At 38.6% G+C, this 19,369-nt stretch overlaps 1 protein-coding gene across 12 annotated transcripts in view; it reads left to right on the top strand.

Moving 5' to 3' along the window:
• The window catches only part of PSD3 (pleckstrin and Sec7 domain containing 3), an 800,398-nt gene that overhangs the window by 299,213 nt on the left and 481,816 nt on the right, over positions 1-19,369 (top strand). The gene's annotated exons all lie outside the window — the stretch shown is intronic.

Here is a 19,369-nt window from a genome sequence, read left to right as displayed (position 1 = left end):
ATTTTATGATTCTTGGTGCAATTGTGAATGGGATCAGATTCTTTATTTCTTTCTGTTGCTTCATTATTGGTGTATAAAAATGCAACCGATTTCTGTACATTCATTTTGTACCCTGCAACTTTGCTGAATTCATGTATCAGTTCTAGCAGACTTTTGGTGGAGTCTGCCGGGTTTTCCATGTATAATATCATGTCATCTGCAAAAAGTGAAAACTTGACTTCATCTTTAACAGTTTTGATGCCTTTGATTTCATTTTGTTGTTTGATTGCTGAGGCTAAGACTTCCAACACTATGTTAAACAATACTGGCGAAAGTGGACACCCCTGTCATGTTCTTGATCTCAGGGAGAAAGCTCTCAGTTTTTCCCCATTGAGGATGATATTAGCTGTGGGCCTTTCATAAATGGCTTTTATGATGTTTAAGTATCCTTCTATCCCGACTTTCTCAAGGGTTTTTGTTAAGAAAGGATGCTGTATTTTGTCTAATGCATTTTCTGTATCTATTGACAGGATCATATGGTTCTTATGTTTTCTTTTATTAACGTGATGTATCACATTGATTGATTGGTGAATATTGAACTAGCCCTGCAGCCCAGGAATGAATCCCACTTGATCATGGTGAACAATTCTTTTTGTATGCTGTGAATCTGATTTGCTAGTATCGTGTTGAGAATTTTTGCATCCATATTCATCAGGGATATTGGCCTGTAGTTCTCTTTTTTTGCTGGGTCTCTGTCAGGTTTGGGAATCAAAGTAATGCTGGCTTCATAGAATGAGTCTGGAGGTTTTCCTTCCCTTTCTGTTTTTTGGAACAGCTTGAGAAGGATAGGTATTATCTCTGCTTTAAATGTCTGGTAGAATTCCTCAGGGAAGCCATCTGATCCTGGACTCTTAATCGTTGGGAGATTTTTGATAACTGATTCAATTTCTTCACTAGTTATGGGTTTGTTCAAATTTTCTATTTCTTCCTATTTGAGTTTTGGAAGTGTGTGGGAGTTTAGGAATTTGTCCATTTCTTCCAGGTTGTCCATTTTGTTGTTGGCATACAATTTTTCATAGTATTCCCTGATAATTGTTTGTATTTCTGAGGGATTGGTTGTAATAATTCCATTTTCCTTCATGATTTTATCTGTTTGGGTCCTCTCTCTTTTCTTTTTGAGAAGCCTGGCTAGAGGTTTATCAATTTTTTTTTTTTTCCAAAAAACCAACCCGTGGTTTCATTGATCTGCTCCACTGTTTTTTTGTATTCTATATTGTTATTTATGCTCTGATCTTTATTATTTCTCTTCTTTTGCTGGGTTTGGGGTGTCTTTCCTGTTCTGCTTCTAGTTCCTTTAGGTGTGCTGTTAGATTTTGTATTTGGGATTTTTCTTGTTTCTTGAGGTAGGCCTGGATTGTAGTGTATTCACCTGTTAGGACTGCCTTTGCTGCATCCCAAAGCGTTTGGATTGTTGTATTTTCATTTTCATTTATTTCCATATTTTTTTTGATTTCTTCTCTAATTGCCTGGTTGACCCATTCAGTCTTTTAGTAGGATGTTCTTTAACCTTCATGCTTTTGGAGGTTTTCCAGAATTTTTCCTGTGGTTGATTTCAAGTTCCATAGCATTGTGATCTGAAAGTGTGCATGGTATGATTTCAATTCTTGTGTACTTATTAAGGGCTGTTTTGTGACCCAGTGTGTGATCTATCTTGGAGAATGTTCCATGTGCACTTGAGAAGAAAGTATATTCTGTTCTTTTTGGATGCAGAGTTCTAAATATATCTGTCAAGTCCATCTGATCCAATATATCATTCAGGGCCATTGTTTCTTTGCTGATTCTTTGTTTAGATGATCTATCCATTGCTGTAAGTAGAATATTAATGTCCCCTGTAATTACTACACTCTTATCCATAAGGTTGCTTATGTTTGTGATTGTTTTATATATTTGGGTCCATCCGAATTTTGTGCATAGACATTTACAATTGTTAGGTCTTCCTGATGGATAGACCCTGTAATTATTATATAATACCCTTCTTCATCTCTTGTTACAGCCTTAATTTAAAGTCTAGTTTGTCTGATACAAGTATGGCTACTCCAGCTTTCTTCTGACTTCCAATAGCAAAATAGATAGTTCTCTATCCCCTCACTTTCGATCTGAAGGTGTCCTCAGGTCTAAAATGAGTTTCTTGTAGACAGCAAATAGATGGGTCTTGTTTTTTTATCCATTCTGATACCCTATGTCTTTTGTTTGGAGCATTGAGCCCATTTACATTCAGTGTTGTTAGTGAAAGATGTGTTTTGAGTCATTGGGTTATCTGTAGGTTTCATGCTTGTAGTGATGTCTCTGGTACTTTGTGGTCCTTGCAACATTTCACTCACAGAATCCACCTTAGGATCTCTTGTGGGGCTGGTTTAGTGGTGATGAATTCCTTCAGTTTTTGATTGTTTGGTAAAGTGTTTATCTCTCCTTCTATTCTGAATGACAGACTTGCTGGTTAATGGATTCTTGGCTGCATATTTTTCCTGTTCATCACATTGAAGATTTCCTGCCATTCCTTTCTGGCCTGCCAAGTTGCAGTAGATAGGTCTGCTACTACCCTTATGTGTCTACCTTTGTAAGCTAGGGCCCGTTTATCCCTAGCTGCTTTCAGAATTCTCTTCTTTATCCTTGTATTTTGCCAGTTTCACTATGATATGTCGGACGGAAGATCGATTCAAGTTACCTCTGAAGGGAGTTCTCTGTGCCTCTTGGATTTCAATGCCTTCTTCCTTCCCCACATCGGGGAAGTTCTCAGCTATGATTTGTTCAAGTATACCTTCAGCCACTTTCTCTCTCTCTTCTTCTGGAATTCCTATGATATGGGTATTGTTCCATTTTATTGCATCACTTAGTTCTCTAATTCTCCCCTCTTACTCCTGGATTTTTTTTATCTCTCTTTTTCTCAGCTTCCCCTTTTTCCATAATTTTATGTTCTAATTCACCTATTCTCTCCTCTGTCTCTTCAATCTGCGCCGTGGTCATCTCCATTTTATTTTGTACCTCATTTATATCATTTTTTAACTCATCGCGACTATTGTTTAGTCCCTTGATCTCTGTAGCAATAGATTCTCTGCTGTCCTCTATGCTTTTTCAAGGCCAGCAATTAATTTTATAACTATTATCCTAAATTCTTGTTCTGTTACATTGCTTAAATTGGTTTTGATCAATTCGTTAGCTATCGCTACTGCCTGGAGTTTCTTTTGAAGAGAATTCTTCCATTTTGTAATTTTGGCTAGTTTTCTGCCCCTTAGTGCATTTTAGAAGCTTGTTAGGTGCTCTGCAACTGAGAGCACTGCTATATTAAAGGGGGGTTATACACTGTCCAGGGCCTGACCCTTCAGGTGGGGTTTTTTAAGAGATTGTTACTTGCTCTCTGTTGTTGTGACTTTGGTTATTTTATTACCCTACTTGTAGTGATATTTTGGACCCTCCACCAGATGTGTTTTTATTTGTTGCTTGGAGTAGCCCTGTAAAGGAAAACATACAGAGAAACAGGAGACAAAAACACACAAACAAATAACACAAACAAGTAAAAAGAAAAAAACAAAAAACTCAAAACAAAAAACCTAGAAACACTGCGTAGAAGTAAAGGACATGGTGGAAGTGGTGCTGATGGAAGAGTGCATACAACTAGAGAAATGACAGGAGTGGAGACAAAGAAAAAATAAACATTAACTAGTCAGAGAGACTAAAAGGATTAATCCAGAGAGAGAGAAAAGAAAATAAAGAAGGAGGCGGGGAAAAAGAAAGGTAGATAAAGTTACCCAGACAGAGAAAGTGTATGGCTTGATTATTCCAGGGAGAGAGAAAGGAGTGTAAAGAAGGAGATGTAGAACATGTATCAAGAGAATGGATTAAATATGTCTGTTTAGACAAATCACTAACCAGGGTAACCAGCCTAGGGGAGGGAAGAGATCAGGATGAGAAATGGGGCAGAGAATATATCTATATATCCAGAATTGACCTAGAATTAATCCAGACAGTGCTGCATTGCTGCTCTGGGGGAGCTGTCCACAGGGTCTGTCCAGCTCTGTGGGTAACGCAGTTACCCAGTGGGAAGGGGCATGGTTTGGTGCATTCTGGACCCACCTCTAATATGGGCTCCTGGACTGATCCCTGAGGCCCCGTCTTGTTGGTGGTGGTGGTGGGGAATGGCGATCCCACAGTCTCTTCTCCATGGACCTGGACCCTGTAGGCTGTGTTTGAGTTGTCCTCACTGTGCCGTGGGCACAGACGGGGTGGTCCTTCTTGCTCCTCCACCTCCCCTGACCCTGCGCTTGGCTAGGATTCAATGTCCTGCTGCGTGCTCTCTGGCACTGGGGAAGCGCCTCTCAGTGCTTTCTGATATGTGGTCCCAGCTGGCTTTGTCTGTGCTGCCACACTTCAGTGAGGACCGCCTTCTCCTAGACTGCACGGCCGACCTTGCCGTCGAGCCCCAGGGGTGGCAGATGCAGGCAGGCCTAGTGTCTTTCCACAGCCCTCCAGGGAGGGGACCACTTTCTCCAACTGTGGACTGCACCCCTGACCTACCACCTAACCCACTCCTGGCTCCCCTCTCCAGGTACACAAACAGGGAGCCGGCCCCTGTCCGAAGAAAACCCCACAGTTACAGATAGGATCCCTCTCAGTCCCAGTCTGAGGTCTTTCTCCTGTCCAGATATAGTCCTACACTTGCCTAGCCCCTCTTTCGCTTCCCTTTGTCTCTTTGCAGAAGGGCATCCCTGCCCCCCCATGCCTACATGGCCTGTTTTATCTCCCCCAGTTCGCAATCACTCTCCTATCTTTTTTCCAGTTGATCTGTTTTCTTCCTGGTAGATTCAGTCTCTTTTCCTCCCAGACTCTGGGGCTCAAGGTCCTTTGGCTTTAGCACTTCTTTGTTTGAGAGACGCGGGATATATGGATCCCCCTACTTCTCCATCATGTTCTTAGTGGTCTGTTTTGGGTTGGCAAAGTGGGCGAGAAAGTGACTGTAAACTTTCTCTTTTGCTAGGGTTTTGGTATATGGTATATGATAATTCAGTGCTTCCATTTTATCCCAGCTTGGTCCATATATTGTGCACACAGAACTGTATATTGGTATCCTCAGCTACCTCATCGGAATTGCCTGGTGTTTAGCTAAGGAGTGTTGCAGAAATCAATCTGGAGGCATGTAGAAAAGTTTATTCCTACTTTCTACTCTGTACAGTATTTTAATTTTGCATAGGAGACCCATTTTTTTTTTTTTGAACCAGTGTTCATTGCATTTTTTTTAAAGCAGCTATTGAGAAGCTGAGGAGCAGAATTTGACTTTTTTTGAGAGTGGATATGATCAACTTTAGAACAGTACATCTCAATTGGAAAAGAGAGCTTTTTTTTTTTTTTAATATATGAAATTTATTGTCAAATTGGTTTCCATACAACACCCAGTGCTCATCCCAAAGGTGCCCTCCTCAATACCCATCACCCACCCTCCCCTCCCTCCCACCCCCCATCAACCCTCAGTTTGTTCTCAGTTTTTAACAGTCTCTTATGCTTTGGCTCTCTCCCGCTCTAACCTCTTTTTTTTTTTTTTTCCTTCCCCTCCCCCATGGGTTTCTGTTAAGTTTCTCAGGATCCACATAAGAGTGAAACCATATGGTATCTGTCTTTCTCTGTATGGCTTATTTCACTTAGCATCACACTCTCCAATTCCATCCACGTTCCTACAGAAGGCCATATTTCATTTTTTCTCATTGCCACGTAGTATTCCATTGTGTATATAAACCACAATTTCTTTATCCATTCATCAGTTGATGGACATTTAGGCTCTTTCCATAATTTGGCTATTGTTGAGAGTGCTGCTATAAACATTGGGGTACAAGTGCCCCTATGCATCAGTACTCCTATATCCCTTGGATAAATTCCTAGCAGTGCTATTGCTGGGTCATAGGGTAGGTCTATTTTTAATTTTCTGAGGAACCTCCACACTGCTTTCCAGAGCGGCTGCACCAATTTGCATTCCCACCAACAGTGCAAGAGGGTTCCCGTTTCTCCACATCCTCTCCAGCATCCATAGTCTCCTGATTTGTTCATTTTGGCCACTCTGACTGGCGTGAGGTGATATCTGAGTGTGGTTTTGATTTGTATTTCCCCGATAAGGAGCGACGTTGAGCATCTTTTCATGTGCCTGTTGGCCATCCGGATGTCTTCTTTAGAGAAGTGTCTATTCATGTTTTCTGCCCATTTCTTCACTGGGTTATTTGTTTTTTCGGGTGTGGAGTTTGGTGAGCTCTTTATAGATTTTGGATACTAGCCCTTTGTCCGATATGTCATTTGCAAATATCTTTTCCCATTCCGTTGGTTGCCTTTTAGTTTTGTTGGTTGTTTCCTTTGCTGTGCAGAAGCTTTTTGTCTTCATAAGGTCCCAGTAATTCACTTTTGCTTTTAATTCCCTTGCCTTTGGGGATGTGTCAAGTAAGAGATTGCTACGGCTGAGGTCAGAGAGGTCTTTTCCTGATTTCTCCTCTAGGGTTTTGATGGTTTCCTGTCTCACATTCAGGTCCTTTATCCATTTTGAGTTTATTTTTGTGAATGGTGTGAGAAAGTGGTCTAGTTTCAACCTTCTGCATGTTGCTGTCCAGTTCTCCCAGCACCATTTGTTAAAGAGACTCTTTTTTCCATTGGATGTTCTTTCCTGCTTTGTCAAAGATGAGTTGGCCATACGTTTGTGGGTCTAGTTCTGGGGTTTCTATTCTATTCCATTGGTCTATGTGTCTGTTTTTGTGCCAATACCATGCTGTCTTGATGATTACAGCTTTGTAGTAGAGGCTAAAGTCTGGGATTGTGATGCCTCCTGCTTTGGTCTTCCTCTTCAAAATTACTTTGGCTATTCGGGGCCTTTTGTGGTTCCATATGAATTTTAGGATGGCTTGTTCTAGTTTCGAGAAGAATGCTGGTGCAATTTTGATTGGGATTGCATTGAATGTGTAGATAGCTTTGGGTAGTATTGACATTTTGACAATATTTATTCTTTCAATCCATGAGCACGGAATGTCTTTCCATTTCTTTATATCTTCTTCAATTACCTGCATAAGCTTTCTATAGTTTTCAGCATACAGATCTTTTACATCTTTGGTTAGATTTATTCCTAGGTATTTTATGCTTCTTGGTGCAATTGTGAATGGGATCAGTTTCTTTATTTGTCTTTCTGTTGCTTCATTGTTAGTGTATAAGAATGCAACTGATTTCTGTACATTGATTTTGTATCCTGCAACTTTGCTGAATTCATGTATCAGTTCTAGCAGACTTTTGGTGGAGTCTATCGGATTTTCCATGTATAATATCATGTCATCTGCAAAAAGCGAAAGCTTGACTTCATCTTTGCCAATTTTGATGCCTTTGATTTCCTTTTGTTGTCTGATTGCTGATGCTAGAACTTCCAGCACTATGTTAAACAACAGTGGTGAGAGTGGGCATCCCTGTCGTGTTCCTGATCTCAGGGAAAAGAGAGCTTTTTTTTTTAAAATTGAAGTATAGTTGACACATAATGTCGCATTAGTCTCAGATGTACAACATATTGATTTAGAAAAGAGCTTTTATCTCAGTATACTTAGGGTACCAAATGTAATTGAGGTCAAACTTTTTTCATTTATTAGCCATTAAGAATTCATTTTTAAGGATTTTCCTTTTCATGTGTTTTATATTAGAGATTTAGTCTTTTCTTGACATGCACAACTCTTTGAGAGCTGTTAGTATGTTTTACAGTAAATTTAGGTCCTTGAGATGGATCCCTAAACAAGATTTTTTATTGTCAGGTGAACAGACTGCTTTACAAGGTATGCCTTTAGCAGTATCCCCCTTTATCTTCTTTAAATCAACCATCTAATCTTAAGTTTCCTTTTGTTTTTAGGTGAAAGGTATCTTTTCCCTTTTATTTTATGAAGCAGAGGTTATATATTGGCATCTTTCACTCATGTTTTATTTAGCTTAGCCAATGTTTTATTTAAAAATTGAGCTAACTTTTAAAAATTGGGAGATTTCATATAAAAACCCAGATTTCAACCTTCTGTTAAAAATCTGAGAGTGCAACACTGAGTGGGCACTGATGCTAAATAGCAGCTGGTGCCTTTGGAGCTCAGGTTTGCCAGTTACCACCCGTCCTGTGTTGTCTCCTGCTTTGCCTGCTTTACATTTGTTACCTCCTGAAACTTGTAGGCATTTTGGGCTTATGGTCTCTGCTTCAAAATGATACTAGTGTAAGACTTTACATGTTCAGCCATGTTTTGCGATAATGATTCATTATGTCATATATTGCAACCCTGACTAACGTCCAAAGGTGCATATAGTATGAAGTTTATGCACAGGAGTTTTCCAAGGCCTTAAGAGACATAGCAGTTTTTTCTTCTTTCTCGTAAAGAGAGAGAGAGCACCCCAAAATGTGTAAGTTTCAGGAGGGATAAAACTGGATCCACCCCTGCAGAGAATCACCTATAGACCTTTTCAAAAGAGTAAAGATTTCCTGTACCACACCTTCTCCAGGCATATGCAATCAGAATCTGTGGGCAAGGGACTCAGGCATATCTAAATTTTTAAGTAGCTCCTCTGGTTATGATTATGATACATACACAGGATTAAGAACTACTTTATTAAAAATATTAATTCAAAGGGATACATGCATCCCTATGTTTATAGCAGCATTATCTATGATAGCCGAATTATGAAATAGCCCAAGTGTTCATTGAGTCATAAATGGATAAAGAAGATTTTGTGTGTATTTCCATATGTGTATATGTGTGTGTATATATATATATATATATATATATATATATATATATATATGTAGGAATATTACTCAACCTTAAAAAATATTGAAATCTTGCTATTTGCAATGTCATAAGTGGAGCTGGAGAGTATTATGGTAAGTGAAATAAGTCAGTTGGAGAAAGACAAGTACCATATGATTTCACTCATATGTGGAATTTAAGAAACAAAACAAATGAGCAAAGGTAAAAAGAACGAAAGAAAGAAAGAAAGAAAGAAAGAAAGAAAGAAAGAAAGAAAGAAAGAGGCAAACCAAGAAACAGACTCTTAACTATAGAGAACAAACTGATGGTCACCAGAGGGGAGGAGGGGGTGGGTGGGTGAAATAGATGATGGGGATCGAGGAGTGCACTTGTGATGAACACCAGGTGTTGTATAGAAGTGTTGAATCACTGTATTGTACACCTGAAATTAATATTACATTGTATGATAACTAGAATTTAAATAAAAACTTAAAAGAATTACTATATTTAAAAAAGTAATTACTTGAGCTATATTAAACCACTTTAATACTAAAAGGATTTGTTAATATATTTGAATTATGGCAGTGGATTTGTTTTACAGACATTCAAAACTGAAGGGCTTAGGAACCGTTGCCACTTTGAAGACCAGTCAGACAAATGAGAGGACATCTAGGAAACTAAAATGTAATGTCAATAGGAAAATGTGATTTGACTGTAAAAAAAAAAAAAGCTTTAATTTTTAAGGAATTCATGAAGAACTTTTCTTATATCTGTGGTAATTGTCCATTCATGTGTAATTGCATCAGCAGTTTTTGTTTTGCTAGTATTTATGTGAATATTTGCTTTGGGAAGCATTATTATATAGGTGGAATCAGGTAGAGATTCTGAGTTACTATAATCTAAGATGGTAGCAGAAAGGAAAATAATATTGCAGCCTGATAAAACTGCCTCTATTCTTATTGCTTGAAGAGTTTGAATGGTTATATTTTAAAGCAGTGGTTTTGGAAATTTGTGGGGATGTTTTTAATTGTCAGAGTAATTGGGGATGCAGATTGGCTACTGGCCTTTAATGGGTAAGACTACAGGCATCTTGTAGTGCATGAGATAGTACTGCACAAGGAAGAATTGTTCCACATGCTACATGACCTTGAGTGTCCTACTGACATTCATGTAGGCAGAAAAACATGTTTCTAATGATCTGGACTTCAGATATTTAAACAAAATGTTTTTTGCATTGTTTTAAATATCCCTGAATTTTTGGGGACTATAACTACCATGTGAACTAAGGGAAGATTTTACTTTGTTTAGTTTGGAAATTTACTAAAAATTGTTCATTATTTCAAATTGTTCATTATTTCATGTCTGACAAGACTGCTATTCAGTCATCAGTTCAGTATACCCATTAGTCTATACTCAAGCTTTGCTTTCAGGGTGATTCTATGTTTAGATATAGGCAAGCATCTGACTAACCTAAGCATTTACATAATTAAAATCAATTTTTTGTACTGCATTTAGTAAATTGCTGAATGTATCATATTCCATAAATTATATTGATTATTTTGAATTTTATATTTAGGCAGGTTATATTTTTGAATTTCACTTCAAGATAATAAAGGAGGTACTGTAAATTATGTTATAAAAAGGTACTTTTGCTCTTAAAAAGTTGAGAATTGCTATTTTATTTTTTTTTTTGAAAATTGTTATTTAAAAACAGTGATTCTTAAGCGTATCTGTGGAAGTTTTGAAAGTGATCATTGTGAACCTCCCCTACAAATACTAATTTAATAGTTGTCTAGAAATTCTAGGAACTCTACAAACCTTTTCTACTTCACAACATACTTAGATTATATTCTTTGTATTACACACCTAGAGTGAATGAAGGCAGCTGCTTCAGGCGTCAGGTGACAATTTCTGGGGATTCTGGTGGCCCCAGTTTTGTCCAGCCCTCTCCTGCCATGCTAGCAGAGATGTATTGACAGCCTGGATGCTTGGAATGCTCCTTGAAAACTCAAATTCTATCTTTTATAACTGCATACATATATCGAATATCACCTTGTACTCATTAAAATCTTACCTTTTTACTTCTCAGTTATATCTCAATAAAGCTGAAAAAACAATTTGGGACTCTTGAATTTCACCCCAGTAATTCTTTTAAATTAAATTAAATTAAATTAAATTAAATTAAATTAAATTTAATTAAATTTAATATGATTTAATTTATTTACGATTTATATTTTAATTTACATCCAAGTTAGTTAGCATAAGTGGAATAATGATTTAAGGAGAAGTTTCCAGTGATTCATTCCCTATAACACCCAGTGCTCATCCCAACAAGTGTTGTCTTTAATGCCCCTTACCCATTTAGCCCATCCCCCCCCAACCCCTCCAGCAACCCTGTTTTTTCTCTGTCTTTAAAAGTCTCTTATGTTTTGTCCCCCTCCTTGTTTTTATATTATTTTTGCTTCCTTTCCCTTATGTTCATCTGTTTTGTCTCTTAAAGTCCTCATATGAGTGAAGTTATATGATATTTGTCTTTCTCTGATCGACTGATTTCGTTTAGCATAATACCCTCTGGTTCCATCCATGTAGTTGCAAATGACAAGATTTCATTCTTTTTGATTGTAGAGTAGTATTGTATTGTATATATATACACCACATCTTTATCCATTCATCTGTCGATGGACATTTTGGCTCTTTCCATACTTTGGCTATTGTTGATAGTGCTTTTATAAACATTGGGGTGCATGTGTCCCTTCGAAACAGCACACCTGTATCCCTTGGATAAGTACCTAGTAGTGCAGTTGCTGGGTCATAGGGTAATTCTATTTTTAATCTTTTGAGGAACCTCCATACTGTTTTCCCATCAGTAGTGCAAAAGAGATCCTTTTTCTCCGCATCCTCGCCAACATCTGTTGTTGCCTGAGTTGTTAATTTTAGCTATTCTCACTGGTGTGAGGTGGTACCTCATTGTGCTTTTAATTTGTATTTCCCTGATAATGAGTGATGTTGAGCATTCTTTCATGTGTCTGTGAGCCATTTGGATGTCTTCTTTGAGAAGTGTCTATTCATATTTTTGCCCATTTCTTCACTGGATTATTTGTTTTTTGGGTGTTGACTGTGATAAGTTCTTTATAGGTTTTTGGATACTCACCCTTTATCTGATATGTCATTTGCAAATATCTTCTCCCATTCCATCAGTTGCCTTTAGTTTTGCTCATTGTTTCCTTCATTGTGCAGAAGAAGCTTTTTGTTTTCATGAGGTCCCAGTAGTTCATTTTTGCTTTTGTTTCCCTTGCCTCCAGAAACACATTGAGTAAGAAGTTGCTGCGGTCGAGGTCAGAGAGGTTTTGCCTGCTTTTTCCTCTAGGATTTTGATGATGTCCTGTCTTATGTTTAGGTCTTTTATCTATTTTGAGTTTATTTTTGTGTATAGGGTAAGAAAGTGGTCCAGATTCATTTTTCTGCATGTCACTCTACAGTTTTCCCAGCACCATTTGCTGAAGAGACTGTCTTTATTCCATTGGATATTCTTTCCTGCTTTCTCAAAGATTAGTTGGCCATACATTTGTTGGTCCATTTCGGGGTTCTGTATTCTGTTCCTTTGACCAGACTGTCTGTTTCTGTGCCAGTACCATATTGTCTTGATAATTACAGCTTTGTAATATATCTTGAAGTCTGGGATTGTGATGCCTCCAGCTTTGGTTTTCTTTTTCAAGATTGTTCTGGCTATTCAGAGGCTTTTCTGGTTCCATACAAGTTTTAGGATTTTTTGTTCTAGCTCTGTGAAGAATGCTGGTGTTATTTTGATAGGGATTGCATTGAATATGTAGATTGCGTTGGGTAGTATTGACATTTTAACAATATTTGTTCTTCCAATCCATGAGCATGGGATATTTTTCTGTGTGTGTGTGTGTGTGCGTGTGTGCGTGTGTGTGTGTGTGTGTGTGTGTGTGTGTGCGCGCGCGCGTGCATGTATCTTCTTCATTTTCTTTCATAAGCTTTCTTTTTTTAAAAAAAATTTTTTTTTAACGTTTATTTATTTTTGAGACAGAGAGAGACACAGCATGAACGGGGGAGGGGCAGAGAGAGAGGGAAACACAGAATCGGAAGCAGGCTCCAGGCTCTGAGCCATCAGCCCAGAGCCCGACGCGGGGCTCGAACTCACGGACCGCGAGATCGTGACCTGAGCTGAAGTCGGACGCTTAACCGACTGAGCCACCCAGGCGCCCCTCTTTCATAAGCTTTCTATAGTTTTCACTGTATAGATTTTTCACCTCTTTGGTTATGTTTATTCTCAGGTATTTTATGGGTTTTGGTGCAATTGTAAATGGGACCGATTCCTTGATTTCTCTTTCTGTTGCTTCATTATTGGTGTATAGGAATGCAACCAATTTCTGTGCATTGATTTTATATCCTGCGACTTTGCTGAATTCATGGATCACTTCTAGTAGTTTTTTAGTGGAATCTTTTGGGTTTTCCATATAGAGTATCATGTCACCTGCAAAGAGTGAAAGTTTGACCTCCTCCTGGCCGATTTGGATGCCTTTTATTCCTTTGTGTTATCTGATTGCCAAGGCTAGGATTTCCAATATTATGTTGAATAACAGTGGCCAGAGTGGACAACCCTGTCATGTTCCTGATTTTAGAGGGAAAGCTCTCAGTTTTTCCGCACTGAGGATGATATTAGTGGTGGGTCTTTAATATATGACTTTTATGATCTTTAGGTATTATCCTTCCATCCCTACATTCTTGAGGGTTTTTATCAGGAAAGAATACATTTTGTCAGATGCTTTCTCTGCATCTATTGAGAGGATCATGTGATTCTTGTCCTTTCTTTCACTGACGTGATGAATCATATTGATTCTTTTGTAGATATTGAGCCAGCCTGCATCCCATGTTAAATCCCACTTGGTCGTGGTGAATAATTCTTTTAATGTATTGTTGGATCCAGTTGGCTAGTATCTTGTTCAGGATTTTTGTATCCATGTTCATCAGGGAAATTGGTCTGTAGTTCTCTTTTAGTGGGGTCTTGGTTTTGGAATCAAGCTAATGCTGGCTTCATAGGAAGAGTTTGGAAGTTTTCCTTCCATTTCTATGCTTTGGAACAGCTTCAAAAGAATAGGTGTTAACTCTTCTTTAAATGTTTGGTAGAAATTCCCCTGGAAAGCCATTCAACCCTGGACTCTTGTTTTTTGGGAGATTTTTGATTACTAATTAGATTTATTTACTAGTTCTGGGTCTGTTCAAATTTTCTAATTCTTCCTATTTCAGTTTTGGTAGTTTATAGGTTTCTAGGAATTTGTCCATTTCTTCCAGATTGCCCAATTTATTTGTGTATAATTGCTCATAATACTCTCTTATTATTGTAAGAGAATTAATATTTTACTGTATGGTATTTGCATTGTTGGTTCCGATATCTCTTCCTTCTTTCTTGGTTTTATTTATTTTTTTAATTTTTTAAAATATTTATTTATTTTTGAGAGACAGAAACAGAGTGTGAGCAGGGGAGGGTAAGAGAGAGAGGGAAGCACAGAATCTGAAGCAGGCTCCAGGCTCTGAGCTGTCAGCCCAGAGCCCGATGCGGGGCTAAAACTTACGAACCACGAGATCATGACCTGAAGTGAAGTCGGAGGCTTAATCGACTGAGCCACCCAGGCGCCCCATTCTAGGTTTTATTTATTTGGGTCCTTTCCTTTTTCTTTTCTTTTTTCTTTTCTTTTCTTTTCCTTTTTCTTTTCCTTTTTTCTCTTCTTTTTTTTCTTTTCAGTTTTTTAAAATGTTTATTTTTGAGAGCGAGAAAAACAGAGCACAAGCGTAGGATGGGGCAGAGAGAAAGGGAGACACAGAATCTGAAGCAGGCTCAAGGCTCTGAGCTGTCAGCACAGAGCCTGACATGGGCTTGAACTCATGGACCACAAGATCATGACCTGAGCTGAAGTCAGACGCTTAGTGATTGAAACATCCAGGCACCCCTTTTCCTTTTTCTTTTTGATCACACTGGCTAGGGGTTCATGAATTTTGTTAATTCTTTCAAAGAACCAGCTCCTGGTTTCATTGATCTGTTCTACTGTTCTTTTGGTTTCGATAGCATTGATTTCTGCTCTTATCTTTATTATTTCCTGTCTTCTGCTGGTTTTGGGTTTTATTTGCTTTTGTTTACCAGCTCTTTAAGTTGTAAGGTTATATTGTGTATCTGAGGCCTTTCTTCCTTTTTTAGGAGGCCTGGATTGCTATATACTTGCTTCTTATGACTGCCTTTGCTGTGTCCCAGAGGTTTTGAGCTATGGTGTTATCATTTTCGTTGGCTTCCATGTACTTTTAATTTCTTCTTAACTTCTTGCTTTGCTTAGCCTATTCATTCTTTAGTAGGATGATCTTTAGTGTCTAAGTATTTGTTGTGTTTCCAAATTGTTTCCTGTGGTTGATTTTGAGTTTCATAGTGTTGTGGTCTGAAAATAATGCACGATACAATCTCTATCTTTTTGAACTTGTTGAGGGCTGATTTGTGTCCAAGTATGTGGTCTATTCTGGAGAACGTCATGTGCACTGGAGAAGAATGTGTATTCTGCTCCTTTAGGATGAAATGTTCTGAATATATCTGTTAAGTCTATCTGGTCCAGTGTGTCATTCAAAGCCATTGTTTCCTTGTTGATTTTCTGTTTAGATGATCTGTCCATTTCTAAGTGGGGTCTTGAAGTCCCCTACTATTATGGTATTATTATCAATGAGTTTCTTTATGTTTGTGATTTATTGATTTATATATTTGGGTGATTCCACATTTGGAGCATAAATGTTCACAATTTTTAGCTCTTGGTGGACAGACCCCTTAATTATGATATACCCTTCTTCATACCTTGTTACAGTCTTTATTTTAAAATCTAGATTGATATAAGTATGGCTACTCTGGCTTTCTTTTTCCGACCTTACTTTCAATGTGAAGTTGTCTTTAGGTCTAAAATGGGTCTCTTGTAAACAGCGTATTTCTGGATCTTGTTTTCTTATCCATTCTGTTACCCTATGTCTTTTGATTGGAGCATTTAGTCCATTGACATTTAGAGTGAGTACTGAAAGATATGAATTTATTGCCATTATGTTGCCTATAGAGTTGGGAGTTTCTGGTTGTGTTCTCTGGTCCTTTCTAGTCTTTGTGGCTTTTGGTGGTTGTTGTTGTTTTTTCCCCATCTTTTCTCTCCTCAGTGATTCCCCCTTAAAATTTCTTGTAGGGCTGGTTTAATGGTCATAAACTCCTTTTGTTTTTCTTTGTCTGGAAAACTTTTTACCTCTCCTTCTATTTTGAATGACAGCCTTGCTGGATAAAGAATTCTTGGTTGTATATTTTTCCGATCCAGCATATTGAATATATCCTTCCAGTCCTTTTTGGCTTGCCAAGTTTCTTTGGATATGTCTGCTGTGAACCTGATCTGTCCTCCCTTGTAGGTTAAGGCTTTTTTTTTCCTTGCTGCTTTCATGACTCTTTCCTTTCCTGAGTGTTTTGTGAATTTGACTATGATATGCCTTGTTGATGATCAGTTTTGTTGAATCTAATGGGAATTCTCTGTGCTTTATGGATTTTGATGTCTGTGTCTTTTCCCAGGTGAGGAATGTTTTCTGTTATGATTTGCCCACAGAAACCTTCTACCCCCTTTTCTCTTCATCTTCTGGGACCCCTATGATTCAGATGTTATTCCTTTTTAATGAGTCACTGAGTTCTCTAATTCTTAAATTAAATTGTGTTCTCTTGCCTTAGTTTCCCTCTTTTTTCTGCTTCTTTGTTCTCCATAAGTTTTTCCTCTATATCGCTGACTTGCTGCTCTGCTTCATCCATCTGTGCTGCTGTGGCATTCATTCAAGATTGCATCTGGTGCAGACATCTTGCTCGTATCTGTGTTAAGTCCTTGGTTGTCATTTTTTCCTGTTCTTTCTTTTGGAGTGAATTCCTTTGTTTCATCATTTTGAGGGAAGAAAAATAATAAAATAATAAATAAATAAAAATTAAAAAATTAAAAGCAATGAAAATAATCAAATAAAGGATGCTTGATTCTAGGTGTGTTTTGGTCTTATTGTTGAAAGAAGCTTGGTAGAACAGAGAAAAAGGAAGGAAAAGAAAGAAAAAAGAAAAAGACCAGCAAAACGTTTGAAAATTAAAAAAGTGAATACAAGTAAATAGAATAAAATGAAATGATGAAAGTAAAATAGACTTTTAAAAATTTACAAAAAATAAAACATAGTAGAAAAAAACTAAAGGAAAATCTTTTTCATAAAAACAAAAGTAAAAATAAATTTTTTGAAAGTAAAATAGAATTTAAAGCATTTACAAAATTTAAAAATACGGTAGAAAAATTAAAGAAAAATCTTTTTTATAAAAACCAAAATAAAAATATTTTCTCTGTCGGTATTCAAGAATAAGAGAAGAAAAAAAAAATGAATAGATGACCAGGGAACAGAATGAACTATGATTGAAATTATATCCAGTTTACCCTAGATGTCAAACTATGAAGCACTTTATAGTCCATAAACTAAGCAGGCAGATAGACTTGTGCTGTTCCTCAAGGGGGTGATTGGCCCAGCTGAATGGGGCTTGGCATAATGACTCTGTTCTCCACCAGATGCTGCTGCTTAGTTTACTGGGGTGGATAGTTGTGTGTATGTGCATGCACAGGAGGGATGAAAATTGTGTTACTCAGCTACCCAGTATCTAGTATCAGAACTCTCTACTCTCCTGCTGACAGTTAAGCACCCCTCCTTTGTCTCTGGCTTCTGTCCACTCCCCACTTCTAAATTGTCCACGAACAAGCCTTCAGCCTGCCAAGCGGCACCTCTCTCCTGAGTTTTATCTCAAATGGGGTGTGTTTCTGAACCTCACACTTCTGAGGGCCCTGCGGCTTTGGCCCACTCAGACCCTCTAGGAGTCTTGCTGAGCAATGGCCAGGTGTCAGCCCACCTGCAGGAATGTTCAAGAGACTGTACTGCTGCCAACGCCCAGAGTCTGCGGCTGGGTGCCAGCCTGTCCCTGAAAAAGTTTGTATGATTGTGTAGCAGCAGCGTTTTAGGGATTACAGTAAATCACAACACATTGGTGCTAGGCTTCACCCTTAATGTCCTTGTTCCAACACCTGCAAACATGGCTGTACTCTGGGGTCTACTGGGACCTTTTCCTGTGGGGAGGCTGCACAGCCTCTACCAAATGTCCTCACAGCAGGGGAACTGCCTCTCCCTGTGTGGCCCAAGGACCCCTGTGACCTCACTGTCTGCTCCTGAGGATTCGCCCTTCCCACCAGAGCTCCACCAGGTATCGAGCTGGGGGGTTTCAGACTCTGCACTCCCCTATTTATAGAGTCATTAATGGCATTTAATTCCTCTCCTTTCTCCCTTTCTTATTCGGTCCCTTGTGGGTGTTTTCTCTCTCTTTCTCTCCAGCTACTTTCGGGGGGAGTGCTTTTCCTGTTCTTTCCCCCGTGTCTCCGTCCTCTCTCTGCAAGTAAAAACAGCTGCCTATTCTCCATGGCTTCTCTCTCCTCCAGTTCATTTCTCCATACCGTGTACCTGCCAAGTTTTGTGGTTCAAGTTGTGCCGATTGTTGTGTTAATCCTCAAATCAGTTTTCTAGGTGTGCAAGATGGCTTGGTGTTGACCTAGCTGCAATTCAGGGATGAGCGAGGCAAAAAAAACCTTCAGTACAGTTCTGCCATCTTGGCCCCTCCCTTCTATCCCAGTAATTCTGATTTTGGTGTGTGATCTTTAAATCTAGTACTCTAATGAATGCCCTGGATGATTCAGATCCAGGTAGTAGTACTTGGATTGCACTGTGAACAGTCCTACTGTTCACAGGGATAAGTGAACAGAGGGATAAGTGCAATAACTGTGTAGCATCTGACAAAGAGAATAAGGGAAGGTTATGCTCCTTTCTAAGGGTGTGGGAGGTCATGTTAAGAGATTGCTGAGATAAAGTGGAGATATGAAGCTCCTGCTTAGTTGGATTTGTTGTATCACAGAGAGCAATTGCCTTGCTGGAAATGGTAGAGCAAACAGTACTGAGGAACAAAAGCCCGGGAATAGCTCATCTTGCTCCTTGTACATGAATTTAAACTGTGAGGGATTATGTCCTAAGAAGCTGAGCAGATTTATAGATAAAATACAGATCTACTCTAGGTAATCTTGGAAAAACATGATGAAAGAGGTAAGTGCTAAAAAGCTTTGAGAGGCAAAACCTCTTTTTTTAGAAAGAATAAAGGGAATTGTCGAGACTCTTGAGTTCTAGGGTAACATTCAGTGGAAGTTTAGAGTATTTTAAAAGCATTGGGGGAGTGGAGAGTTCTCCCTGGGTATGAGCTGGTGGTGAGAGCTAACCGATGGATGGTGGAATCCAGATCTAAGGCGACTCTGAGGCAGAATACCTTCCAGGCAGAAGATGCCCAGCAGGGTGGGGAGACAGACTGAGGGTGGAAAGATTTTGACAGGTTAGTGGAACTGAAAGTTGTCTGGAGTGGCTGGAAACCCACATGTTATTAACATTAACCTCCCTAAATAGATGTTATTGGGACACTGTTGGAGAAATGCTGATGTACTGGAAATAGGCCTGGGCAAAGAATCAAGAAGCCTGGATTTTTG

This window comes from Panthera pardus, unplaced genomic scaffold, assembly GCF_024362965.1.
Source record: "Panthera pardus isolate Hobbes unplaced genomic scaffold, ASM2436296v1 HiC_scaffold_13, whole genome shotgun sequence".
NCBI classification, from domain to species: Eukaryota; Metazoa; Chordata; class Mammalia; order Carnivora; family Felidae; genus Panthera; species Panthera pardus.
The sequence above is the reverse complement of the archived record's forward strand: the minus strand, read 5'-3'. Positions and strand labels throughout refer to the sequence as shown.